The sequence below is a fragment of the Aquila chrysaetos genome, chromosome 12 (assembly GCF_900496995.4).
Source record: "Aquila chrysaetos chrysaetos chromosome 12, bAquChr1.4, whole genome shotgun sequence".
NCBI lineage: Eukaryota > Metazoa > Chordata > Aves > Accipitriformes > Accipitridae > Aquila > Aquila chrysaetos.
In genome coordinates, this window is record NC_044015.1 from 29,602,595 (window position 1) to 29,616,105 (window position 13,511).

The 13,511-nt window shown below is 36.4% G+C and overlaps 1 protein-coding gene across 1 annotated transcript in view; it reads right to left on the minus strand.

Annotated features, from left to right (window-relative positions):
* AK5 (adenylate kinase 5) overlaps positions 1-13,511 on the minus strand; it is a 100,352-nt gene that overhangs the window by 27,688 nt on the left and 59,153 nt on the right.

A 13,511-nucleotide genomic window follows, 5' to 3' on the forward strand; every position in this document is an offset into this window, starting at 1 on the left:
AGGTGAAATTAGTCTTTGGTCTAAACCAACTTGATTGTGTTTACCTTCGGAATGCAACACAAGCTCCAAGTTGTTACAAAGGCTGCTGAACTACAAAGAGGGATTATACCAGAGAAATGGAGAATGTGGCATGTTTTTTTTTCCTGATACTTGGCCACTTAGAATTATTTTGTCATGTACTGTGTAGTACAACCAACAAGGTATTACAAATACTGGCCAGCAAGAATGTCAGAGTGGGAATTCTTTGTTGTTCTTATAAATTAGAATTATATATATGCTGGACATAGGCAAGGTTCTGTAGTGTCAATATACTCACACCATCAGTGCTTTAATCTAGTCTATAAAATATCAATAATAGCATTGACAGTAACATGCTCGTATTACATCATCAGTGTGTAATATCAACACGAATACGTTATGCTAGTCCTTTCAAAATAGGATAGGGTTACCAAGCCGTAGTTTCTTACAGTTTTGCTTCAGTGTGCTGTCAAAAATAGCCACTGTTAGAAATTTGTATAGCTGCATGAACAGATGAAGTGAAATGAACAGCATGGTGAATAGAATGGGTAAACTGCTGGCCGCTGTAATTTGCAAGGCTCTTGCAGGTTTCTCCTTGTGTTCCCATTATCAGTGAAACAGAAGTACTCTTCATTAGGCTGAAGTACCATTACACGCGATACATAGAACACTTTCATTTTTTGATTCACAGTAATTCTCAGCCTATTACACTGCAGCAAGAGAAATGCCATCTTAAAAAAAAAAAAAGGCGGGAAGGGGGGCAAAATTAAAACAAGCAACTGGATCCACTGCAAGTTTGCAGGAGAGTATTTCAGGGGGAAGAAAAAAAAACATTTTCAAATAAGAGATTAATCTCTTTCCTACCATTCAAGCAACAGTATTAACCCTACATGCTCTTTCTTTGTAATAATACAATAAAATATTTGACCCTGCAAAGGATGTATTGCGTACAAAAGATCTGGGTTTAGATTCAGCTTCTTATCATGCCTTTGAAGGTTTATGGATCAAAATCATTTTAGGCACAAAGTTTAGAGTAGTTTCTTTAAAAATCAAGATTACAGTCTCTAGTTTACAGTCAAATGAAAGAGGCATTACTTCTTTCAGCTAGAGCTTTGTTCCCCCCTATAACTGCAGAATGAAACTGCCTCCGTAACCCTGGGGGGCTTCTAAGAGCAGCAGGTGATAATAAAGGTCAGTTACAGCTCTAACTTTTTAGAGCTGAAATATGTAAAAACTAGAGGCAGAACTGAAGCTAAATAAGCTATCAACTGCTTTTATTTGACCAACCATATCTGCTTTAATAGAACAACAGGTTAACTAACCAAAAAAGCCATGTTCACATAAGGAACAAGTGCTATGAAAAGCCATTAAAGTGAATTCTAATTACAACTCAAAAGCAGGTAAACAGGAAGTGTGACAGTGACATTGATCAGAACCCAGAATATCAAAATAATGAATTCTGTTTCTATCTGTAACTGCTCACTTTTCAGGTGCAGAAATATTGTTTTCAAAAGAATTGGGTTTTTTTCTCTACACTTTTTTTTTTTCAAAGGGCATCTGTTTCATAATTCTGTAAGAAACTCAGTACACAGCTTGATGTGAGTGGGACCACCAGCCCTGCTGAACTTCCATGACAAAATAAGGTTCCCCACATTTCAGAGAATAAGTTATTCCAGAAAAACATTTTTTCAGACAGAATCGAACAGCACCCAGCTGGGGTGGAAAGAGGTCCTGAAAGCCTGGTCTCTAGGGGAGCTGTAAGAAAAGTCAGGAGGAACAAATTAGAACAGTTGGGCTACAATTAATTTGGCTTTCATGACAAGGTGTTCCTACACAGTTTCACTATTCTATACTTAAATGTGACTTAGAACCATTTCTTTTCACCCCTTTCCTCCCAGTCTCCTCAAAAGTAGAACCAGTTTTTCTGTGGATCTGGGTGAGGAGCTAGATGTGCTGTTTGGTTTGCAGTCCCTTGTAGAGAGTGGCAGAGACTGACATCCTGGTTAATGCTAGTCCCCTCATATTTACATTTGACAACACCTGTTTCTGATTGTGTCTTTCTAGCAAGCAGGTCTCTCAACTGCAAATAGGTTAACCTATATGGGCCTGAAAGCACTGTTCTGCCTGGTTACCAAAGTGCTCTGGAAAATAACTGTTGGATTTACCAAGTGATCGCATTAAGGAAAAGTCCCCCCAATTACTAGATTGCTAATAGTATTTTATACTACATTGCCATCAGGAATACAGTGATTTAGCAGCAGAACAGTTTCTGTATTCTCAGTATAGCTGTTTCCATTTAGTTGAAAGCAAGGTGAGGAAGATTATAATCTTATATGGAATAAGCTCTGAAGAAAGGTGGGTAGTCTATAATTTCAGATGCCTTTAGAGACAGGTTATATCTACAAATATTACCTGGAAACATATCAATTAGTGGGGCATAGCTGGCCGTGTAACTACTTAAATAATATCAACAGTACATTAAAATGATTGCTAAATAGAGAAGTTTGCTACCTGTAAGGAATCTCTTATCTGACACTTGCCTTTAGAGCTGGAAAATGCAGGCTTCTGACTGTATTCTGACTTCTTGTCATTTAACTCATTATTAGTAAATATCTGACTAGTAGTAGGTACTTCATAGGTTAATGAGTTTAAGTTACTGCCTGTCATTGCTAGGTTGTGAAGTAATTTCCATAATAAAAAAAACCCTGACAGTAAGTCACAGCAAATTATAAGGAAATGATACAGAATTCTCCAGATCTTTGAGTTTTTTTACTAATGAATTAGGACTCTTAAGTCATATCACTTTAAAGAAAGCAATAAAATATATTTAATTTTTTTCATCTAATGATGGGACATTTTCTGCGTTAGGATTTAGCGACAAGTGTTGTGAATGTTTGTTACCTGATGAAATGAGTTTTTCTGTTACCCATTAATAACCTCTGTTCCAGTCCTTTTTTTTTTTTTTTTCCCCATACCATGGAAAAGAAAAAAAGTTCTCTCATCACCTTTTTGTTGCTTGAATGCTTCTTGAAAATAGTGGTGAAAAGTGCCTGATACATTTTATTCAGATTTCTAACAGAACAAGTTCCTCCTCGAAATTTACTGAAGAGGATAAATAATCATGGATTAAGGAGAAAAGAGGCAGTGGAGTGAGACTGAATTTAAAATACAATGTGATTGTTGCCTAAAATTATGCTCAATTTTCAAGATTGAATTTGAGAATGTAAATATTCAAAGGAACATGTCAGGTACAAATTATTTAAACAAATAAAAACTACATGTTTCTCCATGTTTCTCTGCCTAAAAATATTTGTTGAGAATTGAGCTTAATGTGTAAGCAGGAAAAAAAAATAAAGCTGCATAGACAAAGAACTTTAATACAGAATGACATAATGTATTCAGTAGAAAGTACAGGCAAGAACTGACTATGTAGTTTTATCATGGTGATCCCATCAGCATCCCTTTGATGGGAATGTAGGTATATAACCATCAATTTCTCAGCACGCTGTAGTTTTATGTTTCTCCCTTTGCTGCTCACTTGTACTCCTGTAGCATTTTATTTCTTCAAAGAACACTACAGTCCTCCATAAATCGTCCCTGTATTTCCTTTGGGAATAGAGGCAAGGACGTTATTTCCATTTTAGCAGAGATATCAGGTGACTTGTCAATGTAAACACAGTTACATATGGAAGCAGAACTAGGTTTAGGACTTAGATTTCCGCTTTCACCTGTAGTATATTTACTTTGAATTCTTAGTCCTTAATAAAGTAATATTAAATGAAATCTCAAATGTTTGCAGATGATGCTTCTACATCTAGTACCCTTAAAATCAACTTTAGCTCTCAAATAAACTCTCTCACTGATTAAGAATAGTTTAGGGAATCAGAAAGCAGTATGAGATGTCTGTTGAGCACTGTCTGGGTACACAATTTGTCTGTTTCAGCACAGTCCAGTCTGTCACAATCTGTGTGGTTTTAGAGTTTGACATGTGTTTGGAAGTGGATTTAATAGGCATATACCTAATCACAGTGGATGGTCTTTCAGATTAGATGTATGTAGACTCTATTTCTAAAAATGTAGTGATCACTGCGTGGTGCCCTTACATACACTGCAAAATGTAAAGACCTTGAGCAAGCTTTAGCTAGGCAAAGTTAAGCACTGGAAGAAATTGGGGCTAGTCAGAGCTCAGCTGTGGAATTTGTCTTCTAAATTCCTGTTTTCTTCCTGTAAGAGTGAATGTTTGTTTTTTATGAGATATGCTGGGTTAGCTGCAGGTTTCATGTATGGGCAACAGTCCCTGGGAATGGATTTTATGAGCCATCCACTTGCTTGCCATTAAATTTGATTTATGATTCAAATCACTTTGAGGCTGAGCTGCTTTCTGCAAGCTGAGTGTTAAAGTATGCCTCTGGAAAGCAGGAGTGACTGTGCTCTGATGTCCTCTGGTCCAGAACTAATGAATATGTGTAAATAAGATACAGTATGAACGCATTCAGACTGCAAGGCTTTTTTTTCCCTGAAAGGCATACCTTCTTATACAGCTCATACTGCTCAGCAGAGTGGAGTTATTTGTATCAAAAGGGACTAATAGTAATTAAGATGAGAGAACAGTGCTAATGTTACTTGAGGTGATTTTTGTTTGTTTGGAGTGCATAAAACAAGAAAGTGCAAAAAAAAAAAATCAGTGTTTGCAATAGCATCTACAAAATGCTGAAAGATTATTAGATTGCTATGATTCTCTTTTCCTTTTGGGTTTATAGCAAAGAAAAGAATCTCTATGCCATTACTCTCTTAAAATAAACCTGATCATCAGTTCTGAAAATAAACAAATTTATACCTATACAGAGGTAGAGATTAACTTGTTTTTAACACTTGTAAACCAAGATTGAGTTATCTGGCTTTTAAAGATATGCAAGACTTTTTCAGATTTTTCATTCTCATTCTTTGATAGCATAAAGAAGGATACCTATCAGTAGTTTAGAGGGAAAAAAATTACATGTTTGCTATAATGTGGGGGGGTTGGATTTTTGTTAACTTCTGTAGGTTTTTTTAATGACAAAAAATACATGTGATTATTCAGCATGAAAATGAAAGCAAAATTTATTTAGTTTCATATTGATTTCCAGACACTGGAAAACAGGAAAAAATTTCCAAGAAATTAACTTTTAAGGGCAAACTTACCAACCAAGGTATGCAGTAAGAACACTCCTTCCAGCAGGGTAGTAGCATTTTGCATGACCAGAGCAGCATAACAGTGTTCTGATAAACGAAACACTTCATTTGCAATTTTTATATTAGGTTTAAAAGGCTGAACTAGAGGGGACAGCATTATATCTAACTTGAAGAAAAACTAGGGCTTGATTTTTAAATATCTTTGTGTTTTGAAGACGCTTGAGACACTCGACACCCATATTATCTGTGCATAGTTATTATCTATCGCTCATTTTAAAATACTTCTGTCACATATGGTATTCAGTTACTTTACAGTATATTTATAGAAAGTTCCCAGTGCCTACAAAATTCTTCACAGAAGTTATCACTATTTTTCCTTTAGCATTCTTCTTTCTGTAAATTGCCATCACTTCTTAAATGATTCTATGTGGAGTATTTATGCTGCTTGGTATAAATTCTCCCAGGCTTTTTGTTACACCAAGCAACTGCAGCAGAGAAGTGCAGCAGGGGACCTTCCAGTGCATTTGAACTGCAAACTTGGTGCTGCTTAGCTCCTTTTCTTAGACTGCTAACAACAATCCTAATGAATGGATCCCTCAAATCATACACCATTGGCACTATATGAGAGTGTCTCTGCCCTGAACCGTTACATTGCCTCCTGAGAGCTGGAATTCAGTGTTTGGTTTTTTCTGGGGTTTTTTTGTTTGTAGGTTTTTTGGTTGGGGTTTTTTTGGGTTTTTTTGTTGTTTTTTTTTTTAACTGTAGATGAAAAAGGGTTTTCTGCAGGCCAGTCTCAATTCAATTTCCAAGAATAAAAAAGATCTTGGCACAGAGAAGGACAATAGGGTGTTGTAAAATTAAGACCAGTGTGTGGCCTCAGATCCTATGATTTGCTGCTATTAAGATAAAAGTTGACAGCTGTGTTCAAATTTTACCTCTCAAAGACCTTCTCTGCTTAACATTTGACCAAGCATATTCTAGGTTTACTAAAACACCTATTTATGTTTTATTAGGTAGTTTTATAACTTTCAATAAGGAACTTCTACAGTATTCATAAAGAACTTCTCTGTTAAGAAGGAATTTAACTATGGGAAGAAAAAGTCCACTGATCTGAGATACTACTGTGAAGGAATTCTAAAACTAGGCCACTTCTCACTCCTTATGACTGGTATTTAAGCCCAAATTGACTACAGTTGACTGCACAATCATGGGATACATAAGGAGTAAAAAAGACACCAAATAGGAAACATATGGCTTCCTGAAAATACATAGAGTTTTTTTTTAAGTGTTTCCAATATACCCAGAGAAGCCACTCTTCTGCTTCAATACAAGTTATTTAAAGAGCAGTTTTGTATCCCATATAGTAAAACAGAAATCCTTGAAATCACTGCAGTTTAATATGTAAATATAAAAATGTATACTATGTACTTTGACAGTGATTAAGAAATATTAATATGTTTTATAAAAAGCTGTTTCTTCTTCAGCTTTAAAATACAGGAATTGTTGCTACAAACATTTTTAAGGGCAGGCTTTGATAGCTGTCTTTAGGGATGCTGGGCTATGTGAACAGAACCCATCCACAGCACTGAGTAAGGTGTCTAAATCTAGGAAGTGGGAAGGAGGGGATTTAAAATACACCTTTGCATTTCTTTATCAGCTTTAGGTACAATATGAAATGTTCTGATGTGGATCCTATTTGCGTCAACTGTGTGGGATGCCTGATATTCCCCAAGAACTATGCAGGTTCTCTGGGCTCTAAAGGTAGACATGTAAAATGCAGAACTCAAACTTAGATGTAAAGTTATATTTTGTGCATGAAAGGATAAGGCCTCAGTTTGCCAGCGGAGGGGCAATCTGGTGTGAGGAAAGGAGGTATACTCTCCTAGTGCTATTGCCTAGAAAAATGAGGGCGAGATACTGTAAATTGTAATGCTTTTTTCTACAGACACCTTCCACAAGCCACAGAGGAGAGCTTCCTAAGTTACTGCAAAAGTATTCAGTGGAGCATAAATGCAGCACATCTTGAAGAATGATGCTGTCACTGTTGTTTAAATCTCCAGTAACTCACACGAGCTCACCATCCTTGTAACAGAGTCGTCATGCCCTGTACTGCCCACCAGAGCTGCAGGCAGTAACTTTTGGTTCAAAATCAGAAAAGAAATGGAGATGCAAAGACTTCAACTATCCTTAGCAGTTCAGCCCCGCCTAATATAGTACCACCAGAAAGTAACTCCAAATAACATCTGTGAAAGGAGGAGCAAACAACTGTTTCTGGCATTCCAAAGAAAAAGTGCAGATTGAGTCTACAGCAATTTTTCTTGCCCATTTTGCCATGGTTTGCATGGAGGAAAAAAGAGCAGTAGGCTTTCTTTCACATGCCTTTACTACAGTGTACAACGGTGATTTTGAAGAGAAAAATAACTCTTCACACTTACAAAATGATATACAAGCACCAAAATACGCTTGGTTTGAGCTTATTAAGGGAGCACTTTGTAACAGGCAAACTGTAGCACTTTGTTTCTAGAACTGATTTTTTTTAAGCATTTAATAGGATAGTTCCCATGGCAACTTGAATTGAACAGATTGTTCATTGACTTCAGTACATTTCTATTAAACATCTTTTCTCTGTAGCTAGGCCTGCCTCTCCAGCTCTTTCATGTCTTTGGATGCTTATTCATTATCTCTTTTTGCAGATATCCTTAAACTAGATTGGACTCCACCTTTCTGTGCTCTTTAACAAAAACAAATGTTGAGGGAACAGAGTTTCACAATCATTCTCTGAGTTTCCTAGAGTCCATTTTCTTTTCTGTCACATACTTCTGTTTTAATCAGTTTTCCTGTAGAACCAGAATCTGTAATTTAAACCGATACTGCTGCCTATCAGCAAAAGAGAAATGGACACCACAGTAGTGTTCAGCATTAAAAGCCCAAATGGCTTCTGGATGCTTTTGGTCGTTTTACTAAGACCTGTAATGATTAATGCTGCACAGCATATATGAATAAAAACTGCTGTTATACCAGAAGTTTCTTATGTTCTCAAGTAAAGAGAAAGCATGTGATTAACATAGTACATTCTAGATCTGACCCCTTAAATAATTTAATCAATGTTTATCTGATTTTGAAAGGTAGCTTTAGAAGTCCCAATGAAAATTTCTCCTGTTAATGGAGATGTGCAGTTTGCTCTTTGTCATATTGTAATGTCAATCCGTGCAGTACTGTGTCTGAAGGGTTAAATAAATTACTTGGATTAAATCTTTGATGTAGAGAAAATGGAGTAAAAACACAGTGACAACTGATATGAAACATAGTAAATGGAGGAAAATGGTCTTTGGTTTAATCCACAGAGCTTTAGTTAAATGAGGCTTTCAATTTGCTGTTGCCCATCAGTTTTAGGAATATTTGTGTTCCGCTTCTGCATTGAAAAGCCTTTCAGGGCCTTTTCATTATTTCTCTTGAATATATAAGTTTCAAGCTATGATAATCAGTCAGGCCAGAAATGTTGTTATAGTCTTAGTGGCAATGGAGTCTGTTTTTCATCTGTTCACTTAAAGCTTTCCTCCTGCTCCCCTAAAGCCTTGATTCGTATGGGCTCTGGGTGGGAAATGACAGCGAGCTGTAAAAAGAATTGTCACTACATGGCAACAACTCTTAATCAAGAGCTTGTTTCCTCTCGTTAGAATGAAAGTAAGTCTCTTTGAGTTTTTTTCCTCCACTTCATTTTGGTTTTGCTTGTTGCTTTTCAAGTGAGCTGTCACATTTTCTAATTATAAAACATTCTGCACTTGCAGCGAATATTGGGTTACGCAATTTTCTTAATTCAATAGATTCCTTGTCACTGCTGAACACAAAACCTTTTTTTATTTTTCAGTCTGTTTTACATCTACTTTTCCTAGGTTTTTGACACACTTGGGGAGGAAAAAAAAAAGGCAATCTCCCCTTTGCATGTGCCATTGCATTTACCTCATTGCATAAGTAAACACAGTCTGACACTGGAAGGACATGGAAATGCCTCAGTTAGGAACTGCTAACTTCCTTTGAGGCATAAAAATGCGTTTCAATGTTTTGTAGATGTGAAATATTCCCCCCCGCCCCGGCCCCAAATATTAGAGGAGGCTAAGTGTATTTTTAAGGTTTTACTTGAATTTTACCTGATTTTCATGTTTCCCAAATCTTAAAGTTATCAATTCTATAAGCACTTGTTCAGGAGTGTATTCACTCTACAGTTGTCTGACTGTATGTTTTAACTTTTTCTCTCATTAGTCTAAATATTCGTCAGACTAGCTATGGTTGTCTTGAAAGCCTTGTTTTCACAAGAAAATAATTGGATGCTCTTTTCTTCTGGAACTCTGATGGGATTCACTGATGCCAATGTTTCAATATTCCCTTTTGGCCTGAATGCACTTGAAATAAGCCGACTGGTAGGATTCTAATTAAAAATCCAATTCTTAAAGATAAAACTTGTCTGATCTCTGGAAACAAGTGGCATTATATTGACAGCCTCTCTGGCAAAGTTGAGAAATTGAATGGCAAGCATAAATGAACACAGTGAGCAGTGAAAACCTGTATCACACTTGAGAACATTCCAGCAGTAAAAGACAATCCTTATTAAACCAGACACTAGTCATGACAGCCATTTCTGCAAATTGAGAATATTCTATAAAGTACAGGTCTTCACTCATTAGAAGCTATGCTGTTGCACCCAAAAACGAGTGACCCAAAACATACTCCTGATGTCTTAATATAGGTGAAAATAGCTGAAACTTATCAGTTTAATTTGCTTTTATGTTTTTCAATCAAGTCATGAGTAGCGTAATCATTACTCCAGAAAAGGCTATATAGGGATTGTTACCACATGAAACTTCAGCTGGTTCTTCCACAAGGCATTCTCAATGAGAGGTACTGTCTGCTTTTATTTTTTGGTTTATTTGAAGATTATATTTTGGGCAGTCGTTCGAAAAACCTAGATTATTCCTTCTGTAATATAGGATCTGACAGCTACAGATCTGAGAAAGAACAGGAAAATAGTTATTAGCGATTTGGAGAAAAAAACTGTTTGGGGGTTGTTTGTGGTTGTTTGTTTGTTTGTTTGTTTTTTAAAGTGAGTATTTCCCTCCTCCTTTCAATGCTGTAGGGACTTAGTGATTGTAAGTGTTCTAGTTCTTGAAGCATTCATGCATAGCTGGTAGAAAACAATCAGCTTGCTTTTAATTTAGTTACATGAATTTAATTGAACATTAATTTATAAAATGTACAATATAAAGCTCAAGCTTTTTCTGAGTTATTTTTAATTCTATTTCCCCTGCATACTCCTCCAGAAAAGCCAGCTCTCAGCCTGTGTTAGTGTTGTTTTGCACTGTTCCAACAACAGGTACCAAGTGTTTGTCAAAGAACTTTGCTGTATTTTGGAGCACTCCTAGATGAGCTGATGACTGCATCGGTAGTTGGAACCACACCACTCATTCTCCTTGCTCCTGCCTGCCAGTATGAGAGAGGTTATTCTGGAAGAAGTAGCGTACATCTGAAGAAATTGGATACTTCTTTGTTGGCTTAGTTTACACTGGAGATTTTCCTGGCTCATTCCAAGAATGAGAAAATGCAAAGGTATCTGTATGTCCATTTCAGCTGTGCCAAGTGATACTCATTCCCAGCTGTGGCTTTGTCTTCAGTACATGTTGTGTACTGCTCTAACCCCCAACTCCTCTTGTTCAGTGACTACCAAGATGTTCTGCTAAAATTCAGCCATTTTTAGCAGCTCAGCTGTGTAAGGTTGCTTAGAAACACCACTTCTTATCCCCCACATTCACATGACAGATTTCCTATGCAATAACATCACTGCATGACACATTTGTATCCAGACGTGCATTCCTTTTCCACTTGAGACTCTCGGAGTTAAGGTTGTTGGTGCTTCATGCAATTCATAAACAGCATGTGGTAAATCACTGGAGTATTAAATCACTGCCATAGTCAAAATGAGCTCAAGTTCTGAATGCAAGCAGTTTCTCACTCCTGAATTTAGTTATTGATCTTTTCTACCTAGAGTTATTTCTTATTTTGTTTTTCAGACTGGGTAGCTAGATTATATTATGACTTTATGGTAATCTCCACTCACTTTTTTGCTTCTGTATATAATAGTTGCTTGCACTATTTCAAAATTTAGATGGTAAGGGATTTTAGTTGCAGTTGCTTTCTCCTTTATATGTTCTTCATATTTGAACAAGGCATCTCATATGAACTGGGTATAAAAATATTTATTAGTAATAGAAATATTTATATTTATTTAAATGTCACAAAAGTATCAAAGATATCAACTTAGAGTTGAGGAGAGTCATTGTCAGCCACTTCATATTTATATATCTCTCTTTGACTGAAGGGCTTTTAGCACTGTTTTTACTTCATTTCTCCTTTTCTATTTGATAACAGTATTGCACTCTTGCCAGAATGGCAATGTGTCGGTCTGGCAAAATAATGAGAAAAGCTAACCGCCACATCTGGCAGAAAGAATATTTGCTATTGACAAAGACAGTAAGGTCCCATCATAGTCTTCTTGTTTAGTCTCACGTAAGAGCCACATGCAACTTCATTCAAAACTACACTCAGTGCTTTTATGGACTGTGCAACATATCATCAGTGAACCATCTAGTTTGAAATTATAAACTAGTATAATTTTCATATATTTCTTTCTGTTAATTTTATTTTGTAACTATAAAACTTGTGCTTATTATTTGAACAACATTTCAAACATTATGAACCAAGAGTATAATTTCTTTAGTCTTCATACTCTGCCAAAAGAATGTATTTAGAATGTCAATAAAATGCAAAATTTAACATCAACATAACCCAAACATGATTTAAGTATACGTTCTGCTTTATAGGGCATAAATGCCTAAACCCTGCAATAAAGAAGTAGTACAATCAAGACAAAGATGATGAAAACTTAAGAGAGTTTCCTGGGGTAGAGAATGTTTTAAGAAGGATTTATGAAATAATGGGATTTAAAATGGGATTTGGAGACAGAGGCGATTTGGAGACTGTCTGCTTGAAAAAAGCCAAACTGAAATAACTGAGCCAAAAAGAACAGTAAAAGGATCATAAATTAACAGAAATGAATAGGGCTAGAACATATAACATGTTGCAGGTGAGGATGAAGTGTTGAACTGAATACTGTGAAAGAAAACCAATGAATGAACAGATGATACTGAATGAAAATTCAGTTTTGTTGGTCCTGATTTTGTCACTAGCTTTAAAATTTCACAAGAAAAGAAATCTTTTGCAAATAATGAGGAAAGAGGTGAGAACATGTGCAACTGCATTTAGTTGAATGATAACAAACACAGAATAACATTTTTTGCCAAGCTGCTCACAAATCTACGGAACTGTTTGTGGCATTTGTGAAGAAAATGCAAGCAGAGACGTGCAAAAGTGAAAGGCAGAAAGCAAAACATACAAAACCACCACTCTTAAGTATGGTGGTGTGATAGGCAGATAGCTCTAAAAATATTTTCTTTAATTATAAGTCATTCTTTTAATGCTTATCCACAGCACAGTAACAAGAATAATAACACTTATCCTTAGCACAGTATCCAAGCCGCAGGAACCTTCCTTGTTTCAGTTTGTGCCCATTGCTTCTTTTCCTGTCACTGGGCACCACTGAAAAGAGCCTGGCTCCACCTTCTTTGCACCCTCCCTTCAGATTTCGGTACACATTGATGAGATCCCCCCCTAAGCCTTCTCATATCCAGGCTGAACGCTCCCAGCTGTCTCAGCCTTTCCCCATAGGAGAGATGGCCTAGTCCCTTAATCATCTTAGTGGCCCTTCACTGGACTCTCTTAAGTAGCTCCATATGTTGTAGCAGTGAGCCCAGAATCGGACATCGACACAGTACTCCAGATGTGGCCTTACCAGTGCTGAGGTGAAGATTAGAGGGGAAAGATGCATACAACCTTTTTTCCCCCTCTCTAGCCTTCTTTCTTCCTACGTACAAGGAAAACACTATCAAAATTTAGTTTTTAGATGTGGATAGAATGGGATCAGTAGAAAGGCTGGTTTCAACACAATGTAAGCATTTGTTGGTTTTTTTTTTCTTAAAAAAGCTTTTATTTTTCAAGGGGAGAATGTTTGATTTGGTTTTAGTTCCATTTCACACTTTTCATACTTTCATGCCTCTCTCTTCAAAAATGTTTTGCTCCCTCTTCTTAAATATACAGTAGACTTACAGTGCATTCCAACAATTCTATTTACCACATTTGCCAACATTTTAAAATTTGTGGATGAAATTCAGCAACATACAGTAATGGAAGATATGGGCTCTTAATAGCACAAT